This window comes from Triticum aestivum, chromosome 5D (genome assembly GCF_018294505.1).
Source record: "Triticum aestivum cultivar Chinese Spring chromosome 5D, IWGSC CS RefSeq v2.1, whole genome shotgun sequence".
NCBI lineage: Eukaryota > Viridiplantae > Streptophyta > Magnoliopsida > Poales > Poaceae > Triticum > Triticum aestivum.
In genome coordinates this window covers 292,760,436-292,774,779 of record NC_057808.1, presented here as the reverse complement: position 1 = coordinate 292,774,779, position 14,344 = coordinate 292,760,436, and positions in this window count along the sequence as shown.

The following is a 14,344-nucleotide window of genomic DNA, read 5'->3' as shown; positions in this document are numbered from 1 at the left end:
CGGAGAGAAGAGGGGGAAGAAACAATGAATACAATGCAAACAGATGCATATCGATGCATGACATAACAAGTAGCGGTGCCAGGTGTGCCCTAACGCGGTAGGAGGTGATACCGGCGAAGGGGGAAACATCCGGGAAGGTATTCCCGGTGTTTCGCGTTTTCGGACAGATGTACCGGAGGGGAAAGTTGCGAGTTTGCTATGCTAGGGATGTGTGGCGGACGAACGGGATGCGTGGCCAGATTCGTCTCGTCGTTTTGAGCAACTTTCATGTACAAAGTTTTTTCATCCGAGCTACGGATTATTTTATATTAATTTTTAAAGATTTAATTCATTTTTACAATTAACAGAATTTAATTTAATTAGAAAATGTAATTATGACGTCAGCATGATGTCAGGGTGATGTCAGCAGTCAACTAGCCAGTTGACCCAGTCAAACTGACATGTGGGTCCCACCTTCACTGACTGTTAACTAACCTAACAGATTAATTAACTAAACTAAGTGATTAGGTTAATCTAATCAGGATTAATTAAGTTATTTAATACTTTAATTAATTAATTAATATTTTAATTAATTTTAATTATTATTTATTAATTCATTTTCTTATTCTTTTTTTTAATTTCGTTCTGGGCGTGGGGCCCATATGTCATAGGCCCAGCGGGGCATAACGGGCGCACGGGCGCTGGGGCGTTGCGGGCGGAGCCCCGTGAGTGTGCGGGCGCGGCCAACGGGGCGGCTGGGCGACGGCGGCAAGGCGCCGGCCAGGTGGGGCGTCAGAGGTGAGGCGCGCGGCGGCGCGCGCAAGCTGCAGCGATGGAGGTGGTGGCAGGGCCGCGCGGCGGAGCAGTGGTCGGGGCGGAGGGGCGAGGCTGAGGTGAGCAGCAGCGGCTGCAGGGAGGCCACGGCAAGGCGGGGCGCGCGCTGGGCGGCAGCGGTCGCGGCCAAGGGGGTCAGCTGCGGGAGCAAGGGCGCGGTGGGGGAAACGGTGGGCGTAGCCGGCGCGGCCGAAGGGGCACAAACGCGCGCGGGAGCAATGCTCCGGGCATGGCGATGGCGAGCGTGGCCGCGAGCGACGTCGAGCAGTGCATGGGTGAGGAACGGAGGGGAGAGGAGGAGCGGGGTACCAGCAGTAGCGAGGAGAGCGAGCCGATGGAGGCCAGATCCGCGACGGGGACTTCGGGATCCGTACTTCTCCGGCGAAGAGGCAGCTTGGCGCGGCACGGACGCGGAGGACCAGGCAGGTGCGGCCCTGGCAGGAGCTTCTACGGCCGGTGGCGCGAGGACGACGATAGGCGGCGGATCCCTGGGCGCGGGCGCGGCAGCGGCGTGGGGCTTCGGCGCGGCGAGTGAACGGGATGGGGCGCAGGGGCGTGGTCACCTCGATCCCGATCTGGATCGGGGGAGTGGGGGGAGAGAGAGCGAGTGGTGGGGGGGGGGGTGCGTGGTGGTAGTGGGTTAGGGTTTCGGTCGGGTGCAGGGGGAAATAGGCCATATAGGCCAGGGGTATTGGGGTGGGCCGGCTGGCTGCCAGGTGGGCCGAGAGGCCCAGGGAGAGGGGGGGTTCTCTTTTGTTTTAGTTTAGTTTTCTGTTAGTTTGTTTTTCTATTTTATTTCATTTCTTCTTTTCTGTTTTATTAAATTTCTGTATTTATGAAATAACCAAGTTGTACCTAAAATATTATTAATACTTATGCCACTACCACAATTAACTTGGCACCTAATATAAAAATCGTTTGTAATTGTTTATTATTTTATAATCATTTAACTAATTGTTTTTGCTACTATTTTATTCATTTTGAGTATTTACATATTTTATACAAGTGTGGTTTCTCCACCTTTATTATTTAGGATTTATCTGTCCCAGCTTGAACATTTTAGTTTTAATGTTTGAAAACTTTTGATGTTTGTCTTTATTTTAAATTTGAATTCGAACCGGTTTCGAACTAACGCGGGTTTGTCAACAGCAACCGAGGTGACGTGGCATCATTAGCAGGGAATTACTGTAGTCTAATTATCCGGGTGTCACAATTCTCCTCCACTACAAGAAATCTCGTCCTGAGATTTAAGAGGGGGAGTAAGGGGAAAGGGATTTGGTTACGAAATTCTAACAAGTCTTCTCGGTCTTGGTTGCTCTTTTCGAAGAGGTCGATCCATAATGTTGATGTCTTCATACCTCGGCTACAGGTCATTATGATGAAGTCGTCATCCTTTCTTTGGAGTCTTCATTGTACGTATGAAGGACAAGGGGTAACTTCGGAAGAACGGATCTCTGAAAGGTTGACTATCTGGTTGATAACATCGGGGATGGTGGTGGAAAGTAACTCTCGAATGGAAACTTAAGACAATATCGAGAGCAAAGTAAGTAAGTACCATGAGATGTTTCGAGCGGGTAGGCAATCGTTCGATGCCTGAAACAAAGTGTGAAATGGGTCCAGAGCAACGAAAATAAGTATCGCGTCTGATACTATATTAGATCATCTCTAGTAAGGTGGCTGGTGATCTTCATACGAAGCCAATCGTGAGGAATAACTTCGAAGATAGGGGTATACAGGATAGTCAGGTTTCGATCCTGGGACCTGTGGTTTATGGGCCCAGCATGTGGGTTAAAAGTAGAAAGGGCGGTGATATTTTGCACAGTCATGATAACAATGCATGTCAGAGGATAGCCTATCAATTATGTCGGCCACGTCGGTACCAAGGGCGAGGGACGAAGAGAACCATTTTCCTGCTCGTTGAACGAGGCGGACCAATAGGCAAAGTTCTCGTCCATCGGTGGCTACCGGAATGTCATCATCAATAGTAAGAGGGTCTCAGTGACAGAGTTGTACATCGAGGTGTTTGCATATGTTGGGAATTATTTCTGCTTAGATCATATAATTCCCAAGAAAGGTCAAACAAAACCACGGAAAGGAAAATGTGATTTCCAGATTAATCAGAACAATGGAAAGGAAAATGTGTTTAAACACATATTTCAGGGGTATATCCTTCCCAAGGACAAGCAGAGCACGATATCCATGACATGATATAATGTGGAAAACTCTTTAGGTAAGGGGAAAGAAATTTCATGACATTACCCATACAACGGTGTTTGGATAATTGAGCAGGAAACATTTAACATTGGGCTTCAAATGTTCTTGTTGAAAATTGGAGTACCATAGACATGCTTCGAGATAGCATTGACATGGCCAACAGGTGAAGATCAGACTTTGGAAACACAAAGGATCCATCAGGAACACCTTATAGAATAAGTCTTACAATTTCCTCATGGAAGAATGGCTAACCTTGATAAAAGGATACATATACTACAACAATAGGTCCTCTGGCCAGGGGTGCTAAGCAAAGACACCACCTTACCGGGTTATTTAGAGACCAATGTTATAACTCTTGGAAAATGTTCCAACCATCATATCTGACCGAGTTTCAGATCTGATTGGTGTCAGGGTATCTCAGACTCAGGATGTCTGAGAAGCAAAGGTGCAACACAATTTGACGGGATGACATTGTAAGATTCTCGGGAAATGAACTATGGAAGCAAGTTCTGAAACAAGAGATCATCATTAAATTAAGGAGAGGGTGAGGAGGTGGCCGATGAACTCAGCGACAATTCATTGAGATTTCCAAAAAGATGGATTTCCACAATCATGCGGACAAGGAGATAACATTTGTCAGATCTGACGATATAATGATGTATGCTCGAGGGAAACATACACAATTAAACAATGGTTGAAAGGTGCACCTGAAATATGGGTTGGGTTGCACGACCAATGTCAGAATGGCGATTCAGCAACCAGCACACTAAATTGGAATTATTGTCCATTAACTCCGAAGCAATAGGGTTGCTAGAAATACTGAAGTCTCATAATAGAGTTCATTTGCCAGTATTCCGGTTAGCAACGACACAGGGAACCAAGAAACAAAAGGAGATTGCGAGAAGTATTACCACATCAAGAATTCTTAAGAGGTGTAACAATTCTACAACATTCTTGACATAAAAGATGGTAATACTCCAGCGTAAAGAACAAATGCTGGATAGCAAGGAACTCAAGGTATAACACAAAACACGAACAAGTTTGTGTTGGGGGAAGGCGAAAAATGTTGTCGATGATAACACAAATCATCGAGGGGAAAGGATGGTATTTCCCATCATGAATTCGATTGATATACTGGAAGAGCTCAAAATGTTGATGATCATCACGACAGAATTGTCGAGAGATTTCATGAAGGTGTAATCGATCGGCGATGACATCAAGTCAAAGGAATGATGAAGCGAAAAGTTATTGGAACCATGAGTACGTCACAAACTCGAAATCAAGCTTGTTGTTCAAGGACAAACGATATGACGAGGAAGATCGATTGTAAGATTAGCTCATCGTTGAAATTTGTGCTCCGGGAAGAAGGACCCGGTAGCACAGTTAAAATTTAGCACGATAATGATATAGCCAATCAGGCTAGGAATGGCGTGATCGGGTACAAACTCGTAAGCAAAGAAGACTACTAACGGTTTTTTAATCACGATGCGGACTCGATTCAGTTATCGGTGTTTCTGGAGTGTTTAATGACTCAGAGCCCGTGAAAAATTGGAATCAGTGAGAATATAGTACTTGATGGAGAACTCATAAGAAGTTATGCAGTTCCGTGATAATCTCGAGATAGTAGGGTGTAATACTCGACGAAAGATCAAAGTAAAGGTTGGACTGGTGCATTGATCTATAGAGGACAAGTGGTTTTAACTTGTGTGAGAAATTGATTCAAAGGGGAACAGTATGGTCAGAACCACATTTGTAAATGATCAAACCACAGATACAAGCACTTATAACAAGGGGGTAACTATTTTGCGAGAAGCTTCCATGATAAGATCTACATCGTGTCCATGGGCATGAACGCAAAGTTCAAGGTCGACTCCCACTTCTTCAATGCATAACCTTTCATTCACTTCTCGCGTTTGATGAAGTTGCAGTGTTGAAAATTTTATCTGGCAAAATACCAGAAGAGTATGACTCATGAAAACTTTTGAGTTCACACATATTATGGAAGGCATAGGTTCAACCCATCGGGGCATCGTGGAAACATATACCACAAGCTTCAATAGTAAATATCACCAGCTCGAAAGCAGAGCATGGTTGGCCAAATCAAGGAATAGGATTTACCAAAGGCATTATGTATCAGGGAAAGAACTTCCAAAGTGATTGAATATGAAGGACGTTGTCGCATAAAATCCAACAAGGTTCTGATGGTCCATAAAGGATCTGATGTGAGTATCGGCACACAACTAGAGGAAGAATCAATGCAAAGACCTTGGATTATAGAAACAACTAAGTAACTTAGAGCTCAATTGCAAAGGAATTATGATTTACAAAGCGAAGGATCAGAAACAGATGCTCTGATCAAGGATGGATAAGTTCAATAGACATAGGGGCACAATCGACGACAATTTGATTGGCGAGAACCAGCTCACGTTTCAAATGACGTCTGAGCCGGAAGGATGAATTCTAGGATCTGGTTGAGGATTGCGAGCATTCGCAACAAATTGAATCAACTGACTCAAAAATGATAATGACAGGAGATGCCAATAAGATTACGAGACTTAAGATTAATCATAATGCAAGTAAGCAAGAATTTCAAGAGAAAAAAGGCTCCTGAGGATTTTCGGAAGATCGAATGGTATTTTGAACACTTTTGTGAAATACTTGAATCAACTGGGGATGAGCGGATAGTCGGTAAGTGCGAGAATTATCCGTAGGGGTATTCAGGTGACAAAGAACAGCAAGGCAGTAAGCTCAAAGGATTGTCGGAACAACAGAGAGAATTTCGGGGTATCTTGTAATAACAAGATCAACTGGGGAACATTGTATGAATGGCGAGTATACGTGGTTATCCATAGGAGTTTATCGATGGAAGGGAATTGCAAAAGCGATGAACACAAGTTCTCGGGTTAACAGCGAAGAGTGTCTTCAGGGTCTTCACATGCAGCAGACAATCATCAGTAATAAGGGGCTCTCCGGGTGAAAGTGATAACGAGATCCTAATGTTAGATTCAGCAAAATTCATTTAACCCGAATAGGAGAGAGATCAGAGTCCCAGAGTAAAGGTCGAAGAGTAAAAGATCCTAGTACCACCCAATGGCGACGTGGGCCCATAAGACACACAACCATGTTAGTAAAAGTTTTTGCAATGTCTAGACTCGACTTCGGCCAAGGAGTGTGGAAGGGGGATTCCTACAGGCAGTTGGCTCTGATACCAACTTGTGACGCCCCCGGTTCAATCGTACACTAATCATGCATGCAAACATGTACGAGCAAGATCAGGGACTCACAGGAAGATATCACAACACAACTCTAAAACATAAATAAGTCATACAAGCATCATAATACAAGCCAGGGGCCTCAAGGGCTCGAATACAAGTGCTCGATCATAGATGAGTCAGCGGAAGCAACAATATCTGAGTACAGACATAAGTTAAACAAGTTTGCCTTAAGAAGGCTAGCACAAACTGGGATATAGATCGAAAGAGGCGCAGGCCTCCTGCCTGGGATCCTCCTAAACTACTCCTGGTCATCGTCAGCGGGCTGCACGTAGTAGTAGGCACCTTCAGTGTAGTAGGAGTCATCGTCGACGGTGGCGTCTGGCTCCTGGGCTCCAGCATCTGGTTGCGACAACCAGGTAGAAAGGAAAGGGGGAAAAGAGGGAGAAAAGCAACCGTGAGTACTCATCCAAAGTACTCGCAAGCAAGAAGCTACACTACATATGCATGGGTATATGTGTAAAGGCCCATATCGGTGGACTGAACTGCAGAATGCCAGAATAAGAGGGGGATAGCTAATCCTGTCGAAGACTACACTTCTGGCCACCTCCATCTTGCAGCATGTAGGAGAGAGTAGATGGTAAGTTCACCAAGTAGCATCGTATAGCATAATCCTACCCGGCGATCCCCTCCTCGTCGCCCTGTTAGAGAGCGATCACCGGGTTATATATGGCACTTGGAAGGGTGTGTTTTATTAAGTATCCGGTTCTAGTTGTCATAAGGTCAAGGTACAACTCTGGGTCGTCCTTTTACCGAGGGACACGACTATTCGAATAGATAAACTTCCCTGCAGGGGTGCACCACATAACCCAACACGCTCGAACCCATTTGGCCGGACACACTTTTTTGGGTCATGCCCGGCCGCGGAAGATCAACACGTCGCAGCCCTACCTAGGCACAACAAAGAGGTCAGCACGCCGGTCTAAATCCTATGCGCGCAGGGGTCTGGGCCCATCGCCCATTGCACACTTGCACGTTGCGTACGCGGCCGGAAGCAAACCTAGCCCCCTTAATACAAGCGCGAGCTTACGGTCCAATGCGGCGCGCGCCGCTCAGTCGCTGACGTCACGAAGGCTTCGGCTGATACCACGACGTCGAGTGCCCATAACTTTCCCATGTAGTTGATTAGTGCGTATAGACCAAATGGCCAGACTCAGATCAAATACCAAGAACTCGTAAAGCGTGTTATTTTTAAGTATCCGCGGACGCCGACCAGGGCCAGGCCCACCTCTCACCTAGGTAGTCTCAACCTACCTTGTCGCTCCGCCACAAAGATCCACACAGAGGGCCGTCGGGACAAAGGTCCTTTTAGCCCCCAATCCGTGAATCACTCGCGGGTGCTCCACGAGCCGACCCGACTTTAGTCACCACATGTATCATGTATAAAGTATATAGTATATACCCGTGATCACCTCCCGAGTGATCACGGCCCGATAGTATAGCACAACAGAAGGACAAGAATGTAGGGCCACCGATGGAAAACTAGCATCCTATACTAAGCATGTAGGATTGCAGGTAAAGGTAACAACAGTAGTGGCAAAGACAGGCTATGCAGCAGAATAGGATTAACGGAAAGCAGTAACATGCTACACTACTCTAATGCAAGAGTGTAGAGAAGAATAAGCGATATCTGGTGATCAAGGGGGGGGGGGGGCTTGCCTGGTTGCCCTGGCAAGAAGGAGGGGTCGTCAACACCGTAGTCGATCGGGGTACCAGCAGCAGCGTCAGTCTCGTAGTCTACCGGAGAGAAGAGGGGGAAGAAACAATGAATACAATGCAAACATATGCATATCGATGCATGACATAACAAGTAGCGGTGCCAGGTGTGCCCTAACGCGGTAGGAGGTGATACCGGCGAAGGGGGAAACATCCGGGAAGGTATTCCCGGTGTTTCGCGTTTTCGGACAGATGAACCGGTGGGGAAAGTTGCGAGTTTGCTGTGACACCCCAAAATTTTGACCTTGTTTTATTAATTAAATTTTTTGCTAGGAAATTAAATTTTTGTTTTCTGGATTTATCTTTGATTCCAGAACCCCTCTTCTCTTTAATATTGTGGGTTTTTACCTCAAGTGGAAGCTTTCCAAAAGTATTATTGGACTTGTATACTCTCTCTATAAAACAATTCTTTATCAGTGGATTTAATTGCATAATTGCTTTTCCTGAGATTTATTCTTTTAAAATGATTTTCCATGAATTTGGAGCCTCTGTTGCACTGGAACCATTTGATTAATGCATTTAAAAATTTCACCAAAATTTGGGGATGTCATGTGATGTTTCCACATCACTTTTATGCAAAAACATCTTTTGGCCATTGGAGATTTTGAGCTCTGCACCAAATTTTCAAATCTGGTCCAGTAGGTATTTTTGCACTACAACCTATTTAAATATTCCTCTAAAAATTCTTCCAAGTGTTTGGAGATGTCAGAAGATGCATATAATTCAACTTTATGCAAAAACACATTGGTGTTCTTTGAAATATTTGAGTGAATCAACCTCATTTTCATTTTGGTCCAACTTAGTGATTTGTATTGCAACCCTAAATTATCTTGCTCTAGTAAACCTGAGCTTTTTCCTACTTATAGACCTCCCTGCAAAACCCTTAAGCCCAGGAGAGTGGACCCATTGGAGGATTTCTAGTGCATGCAATGAAGCTTTGTTCTTGCTGCCCAAAACTGAAAGTTTGCAAAGCTTGCACTAGCAAGTTTCTGGTTTTGCCCAAATGATCTTGCCATCATCACCTACATCTAGGGAGACCCTGATCTGGAGTTTTTGGCCACTCCAAGAGTTGCCTAGATGCACTTAGCAATCTGTCGAGCACCTTGTGTGCATGGTCAGTTTTGTCATGATTTTTGCCTTTGCACTGTGACCTTGCACCTCTGGACAAAATAGCATGTCCACTAAGCTCCTAGAAGACTCTAACCTAAACCTGCTACTTGCCAGCCTCACCCAAGCCCTGTGGCATGCATTGGCATTTCGTCGAGCAGCTAGCGTGCGTGCTCTGGGCGCGCCCGGAGCGCACGTTTTGCACGCGCGCGCACCGAGTCATCGCGTCCCTCTGCCGTCGCCTCGCACTCGTTCTGGCCCTTGGCCACCCGCAGCCAGCACGCCCGCCCCTTCCCTCACCGCAGAGCCGCCCCTGGAGCCCCATAGTTCCGCCGTCAGGTCGGCCACGGTGACTAGTGGCCGGCCACAGTGGGCTCCTGCCCTGGACAGCGCCGCCCAAGCCACCCGCGCGCGCCAGCTGCCCCTGGAACAGCCCGAGCTCACCCACAAGCTCGTCGGCACGTGCTCGTCCCCGCCACGTCATCCTGCGGCTACAGAACGGCGGTCGCCGGCGTTCTTATCCTCGGCCGTCGCGGGAACCGACCTTCCCCGGCTATAAATGGCCCCAAACCTCGCTCGAGCATCCTCGGCAAACCGTAGAAGTGCGCCACCTCGCTCAAGTCGTCTGAAACCATCGCCTTCCTCACCTCCGGCAGGATCGGCTGCCGCCACGCTCCGGTTCAATTCGTCGTAGTCATAGCCTTCCCCGCCCATCTAGTGCCACCATCCTCCTCCCCTCGACCTCACGGAGCCGCCCAGCCTCTCAAACGCGAGCAAGAACCACCATAGCTCGAAACCCCAAATCCTCCCGAGACGCCGTCCGCCGCAAAGCTCGCCGCCGGCGACTCCCTTCGTCCCCGCCACCCTAGCGACCACTGGGAGGACCGCCCTGGAACCACGGATCCATCCCTGCCCTCGGATGCCATCGAGGAGCACCGTTCACCGGCGAGGATCGCCGGAGCCCCCGCCTCGGCTCGGATAGAGGAGGAAGGAGGCGGGGGACTAGTCAAACCTGACCAGTGGGCCCGCTGGACCCACTGTCAGTGACCCAACCCCGCCACCACGCGTCTAAGTGGACGCGTAAACCCCTGAAGTACGTCTCCTCTGCTTCGAAAACGTACTTTCCCCCGAAACGTTTTCTTTTTCTGATTGTATTAAAAACAGAACTTTGACTGGCTATATCTTTTAAAATAAAACTCCAAATGAGTTGATTCCTTTTCCTAACTTTCTCAAATTCTGTCTAGTTTATTTTAGTATTTATTTGAAAATTTTCCAAACAACCTTTTTGTACTGTTATAAAGCTATGTATTAATTTAAATTTTCATAAAATAGGATTTTGAAGAAGAAGGCAACTTTCAAAAAATGCACTCCCTCTTGCATACTCTTGAAGGCAAGCATTCTGAACCCTGGCATAATATTTTTGTGTGGTGTTTTGATACGGTTACAACACCACCTTGACTTGGAGCATACGTTATTTTATGTGACGAAAAAAATTATACGCATGAGTGCACAATGGAGATTCTTTGCTGTTAGAAATGGATATGCTAGTGATAGTGATCATCCTCGTGAGCTTTTCATGCATACCGGAAGGAAGCCGGGAAAGTCGTGGTCTTGGGTAGACACGAGCTTGTCCCTAGTTCCTCGTCGAGACGAGTGTGTCCGGTATGGCATGATGAGGTATGATGAGCGGTGATTCTGTCTGTTAGTTGAAATATATTTGTTATGCTAATCATACAGGGAATACTGGAACCTCCTGAGTCGGCCATAGATCGAGTCTTGTTCCAGTAAACCCCCATACTTGTTTCGTACTACCACTTGTCCCTGCCGCAGGTAGGGTACGGTTCAGTAAGTTGTCAACCCCTTCCTAGCACACACCGTACAGAGAGGCCATGGTGGAAGATACCGGATGCATCCGGTAGGCATGCCACCTGGTCCGGGGGCATGGGTATTTCCGGTTGGGACCGAGAGGGGGGCACCCCTTAGAGCGCGCGATATAAATTTGATCCCATGCTAAGTCGAGGTTGTAGCCTCCCAGTTAGAGTTTTGCTTGACAGGTGTCGTGGGTGATTCCAGACACCGGTAAGTTAAGCTGGTGTGTGCGGGTCAGGTGTGTTTTCAATTAAAAGACCGTAGGCGGAATTAGTCCCGATGGACTAACTAAATCCGTTACTCGTGGGTAAAGAGTACACCCTCTACAGAGGTTAAATCTGTTCGGATAGCCATGTCCATGGGTAAGAACTACAGTCTGAGATGGGTCTAGTGACGGTTTTTTCGGAGGAGAAACGGCTAAACCAGAACATTGATTATGACCTATGACATATGAGGATTATGATTATTATTATTGTGGACTAACCATTTACATTATTTGAATTATTGAGTATCCCTGGGACGGTTCTACCTCCTGGATACTCACTGCGACTATTCTCTTATACGCCCTTTATGTGGTATCGCTCAGACGCCCGACTGTGGCATGCTTGTTATTTCTACTATTTATAAGCCCTTTATGTGGTGTCGCATAGACGCCCGACTGTGGCATGCTTGTTATTTCTACTATTTATAAGCCCTTTATGTGGTGTCACGCAGACGCCCGACTGTGGCATCCTTGTTATTTCAACTATTTATAAGCCCTTTATGTGGTGTCGCATAGACGCCCGACTGTGGCATGCTTGTTATTTCTTTTATCTATAAGCCCTTTATGTGGTGTCGCTCAGACGCCCGACTGAGGCATGATTTATCTTTTAGCCTTCCGAGGCGTCGCTTCAGACACTCGATCGGTGCATTCTATTTCTACTCCCGTATTGCATATTCATATTTCTCCCGCATGTGTGCATCATGGATTTCATTTATTTCGTGACAGACGTTATGATCATAGAATATGTCGGAGCATGATTATCCCTTGTTATATTATACCCGTGTTCATAATGTATGCGAGTACATTCAGAAGTACTCACTGGCTTGTCCCTGGCTATTGGCTTGGCCAGATTTCTCGCATGGAGAGGAGCTTGCGATGACAGCCCCGGAACCTACGCAATGATGATAGCAGCCTCGCGAAGATAGGAGTTACCCTGGTCAGCTGTCCCTGTGGGAAATGGAGTCCCATAGACGCAGATGAACCACAAACCGCTTCCACCATCAACCACTAGAAACCAAGTGTTGTACTCATAGGCCACAATGGTCTTGTACTACATATTTTGTACTTTGCTTGGAATTTCTGTATCAAGTTGGTGCCTCATCAGCTAACAGAAATCCTGGGGCTGGTGAGCACAAGCGCCATTTTCTGGAAAACTAATATCCCGAAAATCCGGTCATGACATTTGCTATGCTAGGGATGTGTGGCGGACGAACGGGATGCATGGCCGGATTCGTCTCGTCGTTCCGAGCAACTTTCATGTACAAAGTTTTTTCATCCGAGCTACAGATTATTTTATATTAATTTTTAAAGATTTAATTCATTTTTACAATTAACAGAATTTAATTTAATTATAAAATGTAATTATGACATCAGCATGATGTCAGGGTGATGTCAGCAGTCAACTAGCCAGTTGACCTAGTCAAACTGACATGTGGGTCCCACCTTCACTGACTGTTAACTAACCTAACAGATTAATTAACTAAACTAAGTGATTAGGTTAATCTAATCAGGATTAATAAGTTAATTAATACTTTAATTAATTTTAATTATTATTTATTAATTCATTTTCTTATTCTTTTTTTAATTTTGTTCTGGGCATGGGGCCCATATGTCATAGGCCCAGCGGGGCATAACGGGCGCACGGGCGCTGGGGCGTTGCGGGCGGAGCCCCGTGAGTGTGCAGGCGTGCGGGCGCTGGCCCGGGCGTGGCCAACGGGGCGGCTGGGCGCCGGCGGCAAGGCGCCGGCCAGGTGGGGCGTCAGAGGTGAGGCGCGCGGCGGCGCGTGCAAGCTGTAGCGGTGGAGGTGGTGGCAGGGCCGCGCGGCGGAGCAGTGGTCGGGGGCGGAGGGGCGAGGCTGAGGCGAGCAGCAGCGGCTGCAGGGAGGCCATGGCAAGACGGGGCGCGCGCTGGGCGGCAGCGGGTCGCGGCCAAGGGGGTCAGCTGCGGGAGCAAGGGCGCGGTGGGGGAAACGGTGGGCGTAGCCGGTGTAACGCCCACGATGCGGCTATATCTCCCACGTGTCGAGGCACGACTTAGAGGCATAACCGCATAGTGGTTTTGTCGCAAGAAGGGTCATCTTCACACAATCCCATGTAATGAACAAGAATAGGATAAAGAGTTGGCTTACAATCGCCACTTCACACAATACATAAATATTATTCATACATCATCCAAAATACAAGCATATGGACCGACTACGGTCAAAATCCAGATGAAAGTAAGACAACCCCAAATGCTAGATCCCCGATCGTCCCAACTGGGCACCACTACTGATCATCAGGAAAAGACACATAGTAACGACCACGTTCCTCGTCGAACTCCCACTTGAGATCGACGCCATCATCTGCACTGGCATCGTCGGCACCTGCAACTGTTTTGGTAGAAATCTGTGAGTCACGGGGACTCAGCAATCTCACACCTGCGAGATCAAGACTATTTAATCTTATAGGAAAGGGAGGTGCAAAGAGGTGGAGCTGCAGCGGCAAAAGCATATATGGTGGCTAACTTGCGCAAATGAGAGCGAGAAGAGAAGCAACGGAACGGACGTCATCTAGCAATGACCAAGAAGAGGTCTTGAACACCTACTTACGTCATGCATAACTCAGACCGTGTTCACTTCCCGGACTCCGCCGAGAAGAGACCATCACGGCTACACACGCAGTTGATGTATTTTAATTGGGTCAAGTGACAAGTTATCTACAACCGGACATTAACAAATTCCCATCTACCTCATAACCGCGGGCACGGCTTTCGAAAGATAATACCCTGCAGGGGTGTCCCAACTTAGCCCATCATAAGCTCTCACGGTCAACGAAGGATAAACCTTCTCCCGGAAAGACCCGATCAGTCTCGGAATCCCGGTTTACAAAACATCTCGACAATGGTAAAACAAGACCAGCAAAGCCACCCGAATGTGCCGACAAATCCCGATAGGAGCTGCACATATCTCGTTCTCAGGGCACACCGGATGAGACATCCTACGAGTAAAACCAGACCTCGAGTTTCCAGGAGGGGGCCCCGCAGTCTGCTCAGTTCGGACCAACACTCGAAGGAGCACTGGCCCGGGGGGGTTAAAATAAGATGACCCTC